Here is a 15,136-nt window from a genome sequence, read left to right on the forward strand (position 1 = left end):
TTTAGACTTTATTGAGAAATTACTTGTCCAAAATCTTCTAGGATACTCCCACTTAATTACATATATGAGGCCGGGCGCGGTGGCTCACACCGGTAATCCCAGCACTTTGGGAGGCCAAGGCGGGCAGATCACGAGATCAGGAGATCGAAACCATCCTGGCTAACACGGTGAAACCCCGTCTCTACTCAAAACACAAAAAATTAGCCGGGCATGGTAGCAGGCGCCTGTAGTCCTAGTTACTCGGGAGGCTGAGGCACGAGAATGGCGTGAACCCGGGAGGCGGAGCTTGTAGTGAGCTGAGATTGCGCCACTGCACTCTAGCCTGGGTGACAGAACGAGACTCTGTCTCGGGGCGGGGGGGGTGGGGAATTACATATATGAGCACCCTTTGAAATGCTTACAGCAGATAGCTGCCTAAAATTAACATTCGTCTAACAAGCACTGCAAGCCAGAACCTGTTCTGAGTAGTGCTCTGGAAGGGACTTTGGATTTTGAGAAAAAAGGTTGGGAGCAGTTTGAACATAAAAACTATTTTCTCATGGGTTCCATTTTGATGTTCATTAAACTCACAACTTCTTTGTTTTCTTCATGTCTTCTTAGAAAGTGATTTCTCACTTTGAGAGTGAACTCTTTGCAGGACTTGAGCATAGTGATCACAACTGCTGCCTCCCCTCTGAGAAATCTGGAGGATGAGGTTCTCCATCTGTCTTGACTGCTTGAGAGACCCAGTGACCATTGACTGTGGTCATGTCTTTTGCTACCACTGCATCATTAAGGCCTGTGAATCTACTAGGCAACCATTACATTGTTCTCTGTGCAAGACAGCTTTTAAGAAAAAATGATGGAGAACATTTGAAGGATGAAGGTAGATGAGGAGAGACAACCCAGAGAGGAAAGACCACCTGAGCAAAAAGCAGAGAAGCTGTGTAGGCGACATCTGTAGAAGCTCCATTAATACTTCAAAGGATGACCAGCAGATGGTGTGTGTGATGCGTTGGGAGTCCCGAGAACACACGGACCATGCTGCGGTTCTCCAAAAAAGGCTGCACAGCCTCGTCGGGTAAGAATCGTGTTGGACTCCAGCTCTGTTCTTTTCGCCAGAAAGTTCTATGGTACCTTCAGGATAAGGTGCAGGTTTTTTGCATTACTTTATTGAGGTATGATTGACATGTAAAAGCTATACATATTTAATGTATACCAATTAATGAGTTTGTAGATTAAGTATACACCTCTGAAACCATCATCACAGCAAAAACACATGTCAATCACTTTCCAAACTTTCCACATACCCTCTTTATTGTTATTATTATTTTGTGTGTGTGTGATAAGAACACTTAGCCAAAGATCTATTCTTTTAATAAATTTGAAGTATACAATACAGTGTTTTTAGCTATAGGCATTATGCTATATAGTAGGTCTCCAGAACTTCTTTATCTTGCATAACTGAAACTTTGTAACTTTGACCATCAACCCTCCATTCCCTGCCCCCACCAGCCCCTGGCAACCACCATTCTACTCTCTGTTTATATAAGTTTGACTGTTTTAGATTCCACATAAAAGTGAGGTCGCACAGTATGTGTCTGGCATATTCACTTAGCATAATGTTCTCAAGGTCCATCCATGTTGTTACCAATGGCAGAATTTCCTCCTTTTTAAGGCTGAATAATATTGCATTGTATGTATATACCACATTTTCTTTATTCATCCATCAATGAACATTTAGGTTGTTTTTATATCTTGGTTATTGTGAATAGTGCTGCAAAGAACATGGGGAGTATACGGACTATAAATCTCAGAAGTGAGATTGCTGGATCATATGGTAGTTCTGTTTTTAATTATTTGAGGAACTTCTTACTGTTTTTATAATGGCTGTACCAGTTTGCATTTCCACCAACAGCGTATCAGGGTTCCCCTTTCTCCACACCCTCACCAACACTTCTTATCTTTTAAAAAATATAGTAGCATTTCTAAGAGGTGTAAGACAGTTCAAATTCTTTAGCATGAAGATTCTTGGTAAAGTACTACCCTTTGCATTTGGATAATAAAGCTGGTTTGGTTTTATATCTTTTATGGAAGTAAGTCTATCACATTGCCTTGATGGTTTCATCTCTGAGGTTCAGATCAAGTCTTATCAGCTATACAGAATACCAGCACTCCTGATAGCTCTCATAGTATATAGCTTCAAGTGGTATGTACATAGTTGTTATAAAAATATTTTTGAGGCCGGATGCGGTGGCTCACGCCTGTAATCCCAACACTTTTGGAGGCCGAGGCGGGCGGATCATGGGGTCAGGAGATCGAGACCATCCTGGCAAACACAGTGAAATCCTGTCTCTACTAAAAATACAAAAAATTAGCTAGACATGGTGGTGGGCGCCTGTAGTCCCAGCTGCTCGGGAGGCTGAGGCAGAAGAATGGCGTGAACCCGGGAGGCGGAGCTTGCAGTGAGCTGAGATTGTGCCACTGCACTCCAGCCTGGACGACAGAGCGAGACTCTATTTCAAAAAAAAAAAATTTTTTTTTTGAGAATATTTCAGCCTGTATAAAATCTATATAATTTTTCTTTCAGAATTTAATAACAAGGAAAATATTATTTCCTCTGGGGTCCTAGTATGTTTCTTCTTGTTTGCTAAAGAAACATCAGGCCAGGCTTGGTGGCTCACACCTGTAATCCTAGCACTTTGGGAGGCTAAGGCAGGTGAATCACTTGATGTCAGGGACTCAAGACCAGCCTGGCCAACATGGCAAAACCTCATCTCTACTAAAAATTCAAAAATTAGCCAGGCGTGGTGGCATACACCTGTAATCCCAGCTACTTGGGAGGCTGAGGTAGGAGAATCGCTTGAACCCAGGAAGCGGAGCTTGCAATGAGCCAAGATTGTGCCATTGCACTCCAGCCTGGGCAACAGGGTGAGACTTTGTCTCAAAAAAAAAAAAAAAAAAAGAAACATCAGGCAGTTCATTGTTTCCCTTTTCTCTTTGCCTGCCAATTTAGTCATCCTCTTAATAATCTGGAGTTGCTTCCAGGTGTGGTGGCTCATGCCTGTAATCCCAACACTTTGGGAAGTCAAGGCAGGAGGATAGCTTGAGAATAGGAGACCAGCCTGGGCTATAGCAAGACCCCATCTCTACAATAATAATAATAATAGTTATTATTATTATTATTTGGAGTTGGCATATATACTTTCCTTGACTTTTTGTGTTAATTTTTTGTTTCTATTTTTTTTTCTTTTTACGAGACAGGGTCTCACTGTGTTGCCAAGGTATGCCCTCAAAGTCTTGGGCTCAAGACATGCTTCAACCTTAGTTTCCCAAATAGCTGGGACTACAGGCACATACCACTGCACCCACCTTCTATTTCTGTTTTATTAATTAATTTTAATTTTAATTGTCTGTATTTTTGGTAAAGGACAGTGTAAATATAAATTAGAAATTATACCATAAGTCTTGTTAGTTGTAATTATAATACAATATTATTTTGTCTTACTTCTAAGAAATTGCTCTAGGCCATTGTATCACTCAGTGTATCTTCCTTATTAACTAGAATGGAAATTGTTCCACACGACCATTATTAAACTACTACATAGGGTCAAATGTGGTTTGATTTCACTCTGGAATCACTTTGCATTTCCCTGTTTTCATTGAGGCCATTTTCATCTTGATCTTGAGGCTATCCATGTTTATTTTCTTTTTCTTTTTTTTTTTCTTCTTGAGACAGAGTTTTGCTCTTGTCGCCCAGGCTGGAGTGCAGTGGCGCGATCTCGACTCACTGCAACCTCCGCCTCCCAGGTTCAACTGATTCTTCTGCCTCAGCCTCCCAAATAGCTGGAATTACAGGCGCTCACCACCACGCCCAGCTAATTTTTGTATTTTTTAGTAGAGACAGGGTTTCACCATGTTGGCCAGGCTGGTCTTTAACTCCTGACCTCAGGTAATCCACCTGCCTCGACCTCCCAAAGTACTGGGATTACAGGCATGAGCCACCGCACCCAGCCGGAGACTATCCATGTTTATTTTCATAGGGCAAAATTCTAAACCATCTGAAGATTCTGAAGGGACACAAGGATAGGATTCAGAATTCTTGATCTATGGGAGAAGATGAGATTCAGGTCCTGGTGGTAAGAGAGGTCTCTAGTAAATGTTCTGTATGAATGTGTGTGTGTGTGGGGCAGGGGTGTGTGTGTAGGTAGTAGCAGGGCATAGGTTAGGGAGAGGAAGGGGTATGTGTGTAGGGGGAGTATTGAGGAATGGGGAGGGGGAGAGTGATCAAAGAGATTTCTGTTCTGAACTCATCCTCAGAAGATCTCACACATGTTCTGGTGTTTCCTAGCCTCTCAAAAAAGTCACTTTACTCTTCCTGCATTTACTGTAGACAACATTTCAGAACCACAGGCAAGACATTGTATCAGTGTTTGAACAGGGCCATCGGTTTTTGAGAGAAAGGGAATAGTACCTGTTGGAGCAGCTGGTAGGGCTAGAGCAAGAACTCACCAAAAGGAGGAACAGCCGTGTCATCAAGGGTTCTGAGGAGGTGGTCCAGCTTGGGACCCTGATTGCTGAGTTGGAGAAGAAGTCTCGGCAGCCAGCACTTGAACCTTTGAAGGTAAGGGACCAACCAAACTGTATCTGAGTCCTCTTGCTCTATGACTATGGTGTGGCCTATTTGCAAGAGATTTGGACCAAGAGTCAAGAGAGACAAGGTGTTATTCTCATTTACTGAATTGTTTAATAAGTGAATTAGCCAACCAATAGGTTTTAAGCCCCAAAGTGCAGTGGGCAGGGGTCTATAATATGCACAGATCATATAATGGAATAGTAAGATCTGTACATTTATAATTACAACAAATAATCTGATGTTAAATCTTCCAGTCAGATTGGATGCCACAAGAATTCTAGAAACAGCTAGTGTGTAGTCAGAGAAGCCTTCAAAGAAGAGGCTTCTGATGTTGGCCTTGAAGGAAATGTAAAGATTTATTTTATTTTATATTTATTTATTTATTTGAGATGGCATCTCCCTCTGTCACCCAGGCTGGAGTGCAGTGACGCGATCTCAACTCACTGCAACCTTCACCTCCTGGGTTCAAGTGATTCTCCTGCCTCAGCCTCCTGAGTAGCTGGGACTACAGGCACCCACCACCACACCGGGCTAATTAAGATTTAGATTGTCAGAAAGGAGCTAAACATTCCACTGGGTAGGGGGTGGGGACGCACTAGTTACAATTAGATAAATGAATGTAATAATAAACTTGGTATATGTGTGGGCAGGTGGGCATAGGTGCTGGGGAAGATAGGAGTAGGAAGACTGATAAGAAGGGGACATAGAATGAAGGTAGCTACCTTTCTGGAAGAGTCAGATTAAGTGAGGGAGAAGTGAAAAGTATGATGGGGCCAACTGAGTTGAGGCCTTCCAAAGCAGGCTGAAATTTGAGCCTTAACTGAATAGACAATGGGATTCTTAACAGATTTTTATCTGTCTATAAATCAAGAAAGGTTTCTGGAGAGGATAGTCTAGAACTCGAATGAAAGACCTGAGGGGGAAGCATTTGTCCTTATAAATTGAAACTGCAGGCCGGGCACGGTGGCTCACACCTGTAATCCCAGCACTTTGGGAGGCCAAGGCAGGCAGATCATGAGGTCAGGAGATCGAGACCATCCTGGCTAACACAGTGAAACCCCGTCTCTACTAAAAAATACAAAAAAAGTAGCCGGATGTGGTGGTGGGTGCCTGTAGTCCCAGCTACTCTGGAGGCTGAGGCAGGAGAATGGCGTGAACCCGGGAGGCGGAGTTTGCAGTGAGCCGAGATTGTGCCACTGCACTCCAGCCTGGGCAACAGAGCCAGACTCCATATCAAAAAAAAAAAAAAAAAGAAAGAAAGAAACTGCAGGCTGGAAGTAGTGGCTCACGCCTATAATCCCAGCACTTTGGGAGGCTGAGGCAGGCAGATAATGAGGTCAGGAGTTCGAGACCATCCTGGCCAACATAGTGAAATCCCATCTCTACTAAAAATACAAAAATTAGCCGGACATGGTGGCAGGTGCCTGTAATCTCAGCTACTCTGGAGGCTGAGGCAGGAGAATCGCTTGAACCCGGGAGGCAGAGGTTGCAGTGAGCCAAGATCACACCACTGCACTCCAGCCTGGGTGACAGAGTGAGACTCTATCTCAAATGAAAATAAAAAAATAAATAAAATAAAATAAAATAAATATAAAATATAAAATAAAATAAAATAAAAACAAGAAAAGAAAAGAAAAAAAGAAACTGCAGCAGAGGGGAGACAGGTCCAGGTCCATCAGAATAATTCTCTGTTCAGTCCTGGTGTATACCCATTTCTCAATGATCCCACAGTAGAGAATGATGATGGCTCCTGAGAACTATTTTTATGAGTGTCTATGTTCTGTTTTTTTTCCAGGACCCAAGTGACATAATATGCAGGTAAGTGCTGCTTGCTTTTTTTCTTTTAAATCTTAACCACTTATGTGTCCCTTTTGTTTTCTCTGTCTCTCATCTTACTGAAATTTGACAAGTGCTGGAAAGGGATTGTTTAGAAGGGAGAGAGGTTATTCTGGTTAGTGTATGTTGAAAGGTATTCTATGGAACAGAGGAGGGAGTTCTAGAAAAAAATATTGTCATGGAACTCAGGATGGTAATGGGCTGAGAAAAATAAAATGAGAGGAGATTATAGAAAAGTATTGGAGAAAATTTAGAATCCATGTTCATTTCTAAAACTAGCTTCCTTTCATTCTTCCGCTTCCTACCTGGTTCCCAGCCTCCACTCCTGGCCACAGTTTCTCCCATATTCTGTAGAGCACATTTCATTATCAGATTGTCCTCTGCTTGATAGTGAGGTTTCCTGCACTCTGGTTGTCCATAGAAAGCAAACACCTCTATGGCTCATAGGGATAATGATTTCTCCCTCATGTCTTTCATTTGAGTTCTAGACTGTCCTCTGCAGGACATTCCTCAGCAGTGGGTCTGAGGAATATGTTAAACATTTAATATTGACAGTTTTCAAAATCATACCCACATGATACAGAGAAGCTTTGAACAGAGAATAAAGTCAGGCATTTTGATAATACACAACTTATCTGCAGAGACAACCAGGACTACTGGCATATACTGAGCATTTCCTGTGGGCAAAACACTGGGTAGAAAGGAGTGTGATGAGATAGGTTACCAGATTATGGCTGGGGAGACCAGATAGACACATATTAGAGATGAGTAATGATATAAAAAATGAGGTCGACACAGAATGGGTAATACTTCTTGCCTTGAAGTATTTTGTCTGCTTTAGCAAAATTATTCCAGCATTATCTTGATTAGTGTTCACATGGCATTTCTTTTTCTGTCCTTTAACTCTCAAACTTTCTGTGTGTTTTTTTAAAATGTCTCTTATAAGCAACATAAATTTTGTTCTGTTTTTTAATAAATCCATTCTGACAATATGCAATGGGAATATTTAGTATTTATCCATGGAAAATTACTATTTCATTCACATTTTCAAAATAATTTGCATAGTTGATCAAGATAATGTGCTTAGATGTATTAATTTTTCTTTTTATATCTGAATATTTTCATTTCTTATTTTATGTATTTCTACCTTTTTTTTTTTTTTTTTTGAGATGGAGTCTCACACTGTTGCCCTGGCTAGAGTGCAATGGTGCAATCTCAGCTCACTGTAACCTCTGCCTCCCGGGTTCAAGCGATTCTCCTGCCTCAGCCTCCTGAGTAGCTGGGATTACAGGTGCCCGCTGCCATGCCCAGCTAATTATTTTTTGTATTTTTAGTAGAAACGGGGGTTTCACTATGTTGGCCAGGCTGGTCTCGAACTCCTAACCTTGTGATCTGCCCGCCTCAGCCTCCCAAAGTGCTGGGATTACAGGCGTGAGCCACCGTGCCCGGCCCCCACTTTCTTTTCTTTATCTTTTCTTTTCTTTTCTTTTTCTTTTCTTTTCTTTTCTTTTCATTTCTTTTCTTTTCTTTTCTTTTTTCTTTTCTTTCAGAGACGAGGGTCTCCTTATGTTGCCCAGGCTGTACTCCCGGGCTCCTGGGCTCAAGCAATCCTCCCACTCCAGCCTCCCAAGTACCTGGGAATACAGGCACATACTGCCACGCTCAGCTGCGTAGTTCTATTTTATCTCTTCTATTTGCCTGTCCCTTTTTTCCCTCCTACTTTTATGGATTGTTGGTTTTTGTCTATGAGCCCTGCTTTTACAAACTACCATAATTTCTAGCATATGGTATTTTTATTACTGTTTTCTAGATATTTTGAAATTTTGAATTTGATTTTCTATTTAACATAAGATTTGTTTAAGAAAGAAGCTATTTGTCAGTGATATGCTGAGTTTTTTTCTAATAGATCTTTTTGTTTCATAGTTTTCAAGTCTTGTGATAAGAAAAGTTTGCTATGTCTACTTTTTGGACTTTTTTTGAGGCTTTCTAGGTTATATGTTGTAAATTTTTGGACTGTTTCAGACACTTGAAAAGAAGGTGCACTTTTTCTTGGAATAGAATAGGATTTTGTATATCTCTGTAAGGTTGGCCTTAGTAATTCTGTTATCTAGGTATTTTGTACTAATACTTATTTTCTGACTTCTTGATATGTCATGGACTAAAAGAGGTCAGTCAAAGATTCCTACTAACAGTGAGTTTTTGCATTTTTTTTTTTTCTGAGACAGAGTCTTGCTCTGTTGTCCAGGCTGGAGTGCAACGGCGCAATCTTGGCTCACTGCAACATCCACCTCCCAGGTTCAAGTGATTCTCCTGCCTCAGCCTCCCAAGTAGCTGGGATTATAGATGTGCGCCACCACGCCCGGCTAATTCCTGTGTTTTTAGTAGAGATGCGATTTCACCATATTGGCCAGGCTGGTCTCTAACTCCTGACATGATCTGCCTGCCTCGGCCTCCCAAAGTGCTGGGATTACAGGCATGAGCCACTGTGCCCAGTCTATTTTTTCTTATTTTGATATAGTTTTTGCTTTTTACATTTTGATGCTCTTTTTCTGCATGACTTTTAAGGAAAGTTATATCTTAACTGTGAATTATAATCTTGTTTTAAAAAACAGAGACAGAGTTTTAAAAAACAGAGAATCGCTCAGTCACACAGACTGAAGTGTAATGGTGCAATCATAGTTCACTATAACCTTGAACTCTTGAGCTCAAGCTAGACCTTCCCGCCTCAGTCTCCCAAGTAGCTGGGATTACAGGTGCGTGTCACCACACCTGGCTAATTTTAAAATAATTGTTTTAGAGGGGTCCTCACTGTTACTCAGTCTGATCTTGAACTCCCGGCCTCAAGTGATCCTCCTGCCTTGGACTCCCAAAGTACTGGGATTACAGGCATAAGCCGTAGCACTTGGCCTATAATCTTTTAAACAACAAAAAACGTTGTTGTCTTATTTAATATTTTTCTGTCCCAAATTCAATTCTGTCTGATAGTAAGATCAAGATATCAGAATTCTTTCATTTTGGATTCAGTTAATACACCTTTGCATACCATTATCTTAATTTAAAATTTTTTTAAAAATGTAAAGCTTTATCTTAATTTTCTTTTTTAAATTTAATTTTTAAAATATATTTTAAGGTATACAACATGATGCTATGAGTAAAATGGTTATTACAGTGAAACAAATTAACATCCCCATCATCTCACATAGTTACCTGCTTCCCTTCCCACTCGCAACCCCTCATTGCAAGAGCAGCTATAATTTACTCATTTAGCAAAAATCCTAAATACAATACACCATTTTTATTATTTTTTTAATTTATTTTTTTGAGACAAGGTCTCACTCTGTCACCCAGGCTGGAGTGTAGTGGCACGATCTTGGTTCACTGCAACCTCCACCTCCCAGGCTCAAGAGATCCTCTCACCTGAGCCTTGTGAGTAGCTGGGACTGCAGGCACGGGCCACCACATTTGGCTAATTTTTGTAGAGACAAGGTTTCACCATGCTGCTCAGGCTGGTCTCGAACTCCTTGGCTTAAGTGATCTGCCCACCTCGGCCTCCCAAAGTGCTGGGATAACAGGCGTGAGCCATCATGCCTGGCCTACAATGCCCTAATATTAACTGTAGTTGGCAAGTGGGGCATTAGATCTCCAGACTTGTTCATCCTACATATTTGCTACTTTGTATCCCTTGAGGTACAGCTCCCCACTTCCTCCACCCACCCTACCTCTGGTAATCACTATTTTATTCTCTATTTCTGTATATTTGACTTTTTAAAAAATTCTACATATATGTAAAATAATGCAATAGTTTTCTTTTTGTATCTGGCAAGTTTTATCTTAATTTTCATTTAATCTGATATATATCCCCAAGTAATTTCTTTAGAAGTTGTAACAGTAATAGAGTATTTCAAAGACCTCCCAAGGCAGAAAATGACTTTTTTTTTTTTTGAGATGGGGGTCTCCCTCTGTCACCCAGGCTGGAGTGTAGTGGCATAACCTTGGCGTACTGCAACCTCTGCCTCCTGGGCTCTAGCGATCCTCCCACCTCAGCCTCCAGAGGAGCGGGGACCACAGATGCATGCCACCACACCTGGCTAATTTTTGCATTTTTTGTAGAGACAAGGTTTCACCATGTTGCCCAGGCTGGTCTTGAACTCCTGAGCTCAAGTGATCTGCCCACCTTGGCCTCCCAAAGTGCTGAGATTACAGGCATGAGACACTGCACCTGGCCTCTTTTTTAAATAGTGTACATAAATGATTTATTGATGGGTAGAGGGTATTTGGATCATGGCCCTTTCTTCAGAACTCTGTGTATCTTACTCTCTGACTTTGATGTTGTAAATGACCACTTTGCAATGTAGTTTTCTCTCTCTGCCTCTTTGGCGCATTGTTGGTGTGTATGTGGATGTGGATGTGGTGGCAGTGGGGATACATGTCTTTCTTTCTCTAGTTCCCACTGTGACTCTACTCTCTGTGGGTATCCCTGGAAGAAGTTGTGGATTGAAAAGCCTATCAGTCCTGCAATAAAAAAGCAAGCAGAAGAATTTTCAGATAAACTTATTTCTTTGGAGAAAGGAATCAGGGGATTCCATGGTAAAGCAATGGCTGAAGGAAGGGGTGCTGAGCCCAGAAACCCTCTTTTCTTTCTCTATAATATTTCCTTAGGTTTTGATTTTGGCTTTGAGTTCTCAGAGTTCCTTGCTCTTGTGTGGGCCGCTCATACCATATGGAGACATTGGGGGAGGGAATCTAAGTAAGTCCAAACCAGGGTCTGTCCACATGACAGCCTAAGAATGTTACCTAGGCTAAGGTAGAATCACGGTCAGTAGGTCCGAGAGTTGGTTAAAAAAAAAAAGTTTCATATCAAAAAATGAGGTAAAAGAATATTGAGTGGCTAAGGAAAACTATAAGGCAGATTTTTCTCAAACAAGTAAAAATAGAATTACAATATGACCCAGTAATCTTACTTCAGGATCTATATCCAAAAGAAGTGAAAGCAGGATCTTGAAAAGATAATGCACACACATGTTCATAGCAGCATAATTCACAATAGCTAAGAGGTAGGAGAAATCCGAATGTCCATCAACAGATGAATGGATAAACAAAATGTGGTATATATATATATATATATATATATATATATATATATATATATATATACACACACACACACAGTGGAATATTATTCAGCATTAAAAAAAGGAAATTCTGGCCAGGTGCAGTAGCTCATGCCCGTAATCCCAGCACTTTGGGAGTCCAAGGCAGGAGGATTGCTTGAGCCCAGGAGTTTGAGGCCACCATGGGCAACATAGTGAGACCTTGTCTCTAAAAAAAACGTTTTTCTTTTTAAATTAGCCAGGTGTGGTGGCATGCACCTGTGGTCCCAGCTAATTCAGGAGGTTGAGGTGGAAGGATCACGTGAGCCTGTGGTCCCAGCTGATTCGGGAGGTTGAGGTGGGAGGATCACCTGAGCCCAGGAGGTCAAGGCTACAGTGAGCCTTGAGGCCACTGCACTCTGGCCTGGCTGATAGAGTGAGATTCTCTCTCAAATAAATAAATAAATAAATAAATAAATAAATTTAATTAAGGAAATTAGAGTGGTGGTTGCCAGAGGCTGTGGGAGGGGGAAATGAGAAGTTGTTATTTAATGGGTATAGAGTTTCAGTTTTGCCAGATGGAAAAGTTCTGGAAATTGGTTGCACAGCATTGTAAGTATACTTAACACTACTGAACTGTACACTTTCAAATGATAAAGATGGGAAATTTTGTGTAGGTTATACCACAATTAAAAATTTAAAAAAAAATTTAAGAGAATATAGGGAGAAATAATCTCAAAGAGGATATTTGAAATAGTGTGATTTAGGACTAGGAGTTTAGGACTTATTTAAGAACAGAATATGCTTCAAAGTACTCTTTAATGAAGTACTATGTGTGATTTAGGACTAGGAGTTTAGGACTTAGTTAAAGAACAGAGAATATGCTTCAAAGTACTCTTTAATGAAGTACCAGGTGCTTTTGGCAGATGTTGACATAGATACCTGAATAAGCTGCTTTAGACTGGACAACTCTGGGTGTTTCCTGTATGGATTTCTTCATTTTATTTGAGCATTTGGTGCCCTGCCACCTTGTAAGTTGTACTGGCCAACAGTAAGAGAATCTGGTCTAGAAAAATATGATGTCAGAATGATTTACTCTTCACTCTAGGAAAATTGATGAGAGATCTGGAATATAAGACAAGTGAGTATCTGGTGGGGATGGTGTACTGATGTTTGCCTCAAACAAAGTAAACTCTCCACCCGCAATTGTAGTTTTGCTCTGAAGCTCCTTTACTTGTAGATCAGTTTGTTAAGCAGAGAGGTCTTTGTGGTGGTGAATCAATCTATAGTCGTTATCCTGACTCTTCAGATTTCCAAAGCATGAGCTTTTTAGGGAAAACTTTCTCCAGCTACAATGATCCCAGTCCCTCTTTTTGTCTCCTCACAAATCTCATCATGCTGTCCATGCCCTTGAAGTTTCTCCCTGCATTGTCTCCATTTTCTAGATACAGGAGCTAATAGTAATATGAGCATAGGTCTAAGGCAGCATCTGTCCTGGTCCCCAAATAGAGTCTCCCACGATTGTCAGAAAAGCCCGAGAGCCTATGAAAAAATTCTGCTTTGATATCTTTTATGATCCCACACCTTTATCCCTTTCCCCCCCACAGTGAAGATCATCCTGAATTCTCAAACAGCCAATGGCTACCTCTCAGTGTATCCAAATGGGAAGAATATAATATTCACTTATTTGTGGTTGAGCAAATACCATCATGGCCAGTGATTTGATCCTGAGCCTAGTGTGCTGGGCAGCAAGGGCTTCACCTGGGGCAAAGTGTACTCGAAAGTGAAAGTGGATAGGACCTGCTGGGTAGCAGAGGAGGAAGAAGAGGTGATGAAGTACAGGGGTGGAGCTGGAGATGAGTTTGGCAGTAGCTATCTTGGTGGATTAATTGGCATCACTGACAGGTATAGTTGTCCTGGATATAGAAATGAGAATGAAGAATTGGAGGAGGAATGGTCTCAGGAAAATGGAATATGGCCAAAATTCCGCATGACGGGGGTGGCAAGAGAGTCAGTGGTGAAAAGGGATTTCTCAACTTCACCTCTGATGACGGATTCTGGACTTTGCAGCTGTCTTCACCTGGGGTCTATATATGTATTATCCCTGAGCCTTTCCAGATCCTATCCTACTGTCCAAGGCAGATTGGAGTTGCATTGGATTACGAGGGAGGGAAGGTGACCTTTAACAATGCTAGAATTCAAGAGCTTATCTATGAACTCTCTTCTTCTTTCACTGGGAGAATTTTTCCTTTCCTGTGGCTTAATTGCATGAGATCCAGACTTACACTGAGACTCTGAGAAGAGGTTTCATGGGCATAACCTTACGTTTTTTCATTTCTCTCTTATTCCTCTTTATCATTCCCAAATTTCTACCTCATCTAGACTGTTCTGCTGGGTTTCTGAATCCCTTTAGCTGATTGGAACAGTCTGAAAGACTCAGGAGTCTCTTATACTCTCTGCTTTGTCTCTAAAATGGGAATGATACCTGATCTGCTTGTTCTCCAGTGGCCTTCCACTGTAGAACTCGAAATGTCTTTGAAGTATTTATTAAAATGTGTGCTATTAGTCTTTTTCTTTCATTGCTTTTGATTTGGTCCTTGTCTTTGTCTGCCTTTGAGATAAAGGCATGGAAAGGAATGCCTGTGTCATAGGACTGCAACCTCTGCCACTAATAATTATTTCTCTTTTTAAGAGATGGAGTCTTGCTCTGTCACCCAGGCTGGAGTGCCGTGGCGCGATCTTGGCTCACTGCAACCTCTGCCTCCTGGGTTCAAGCAATTCTCCCACCTCGGCCTCCTGAGTAGCTGGGACTACAGGTGCACACCACCACTCCCGGCTAATTTTTTGTATTTTAATAGAGACAGGGTTTCACCGTGTTGCCCAGGCTGGTTTCGAACTCCTGAGCTCGGGCAACTTGCCCGTCTTGGCCTCCCAAGTGCTAGGATCACAGGCATGAGCCACCGCACCTAGCAACATCCATATGTATTTCTAAAGGGCCTTTCCTGTTACATAAATTCTCTTGCCATCCTTCTAAGCAACTGGGGAAACATTAAATATTTTGATGCAATTCATGTCTGATCAAGCATTTGGTCTTTATACATTCTGATATTTAAGATATCGAGAGAGAATTGGTCTATTTATTTGTAGGTTCTTACAATTTTCACGATAAGAAGGGGGAGAGATAAAAGAAGGGGAAGGGGAAATTATGTAGTCCTGAGGTAAGTCTGATGTCAGCTGGGTCTTAATATAGTATAAATAGATATTTAGCTTAATTACCTATAAGCAGTTGAAAACATCTTGCTAATTTTAAGTGTAGCAGAAGGAAATTTTATTATATAATATTGGGGCATGTAGAGTTCAAACAGGGAGGGATACCTACATGCAAAGTCTGGGGCGTTTCTATGTTACCAGAAAGAGCCTGAGAAGGAGTCAGTGTGGGAGCTGCAGTGAGAAGGAGGAGCAAGTAGAGGAATCACCAGAACTTGAGAGGATGCCAGGCTTGTCAGTATATAAACCAAATATATCACACATGAGTACAAGGTAGTGTTCTTGGGTTCAAGAAATGTGGGGAAATCCGCTCTGAGAGTTCAATTGT

At 41.3% G+C, this 15,136-nt stretch overlaps 1 pseudogene; it reads left to right on the plus strand.

The window, feature by feature from the left end:
• Positions 1-1,020: 1,020 nt before the first annotated feature.
• LOC134761629 (tripartite motif-containing protein 26-like) lies at positions 1,021-13,908 on the plus strand (annotated as a pseudogene).
• The last annotated feature ends 1,228 nt before the right edge of the window (positions 13,909-15,136 follow it).

The sequence above is a fragment of the Pongo abelii genome, chromosome 5 (genome assembly GCF_028885655.2).
Source record: "Pongo abelii isolate AG06213 chromosome 5, NHGRI_mPonAbe1-v2.0_pri, whole genome shotgun sequence".
Taxonomy (NCBI): domain Eukaryota; kingdom Metazoa; phylum Chordata; class Mammalia; order Primates; family Hominidae; genus Pongo; species Pongo abelii.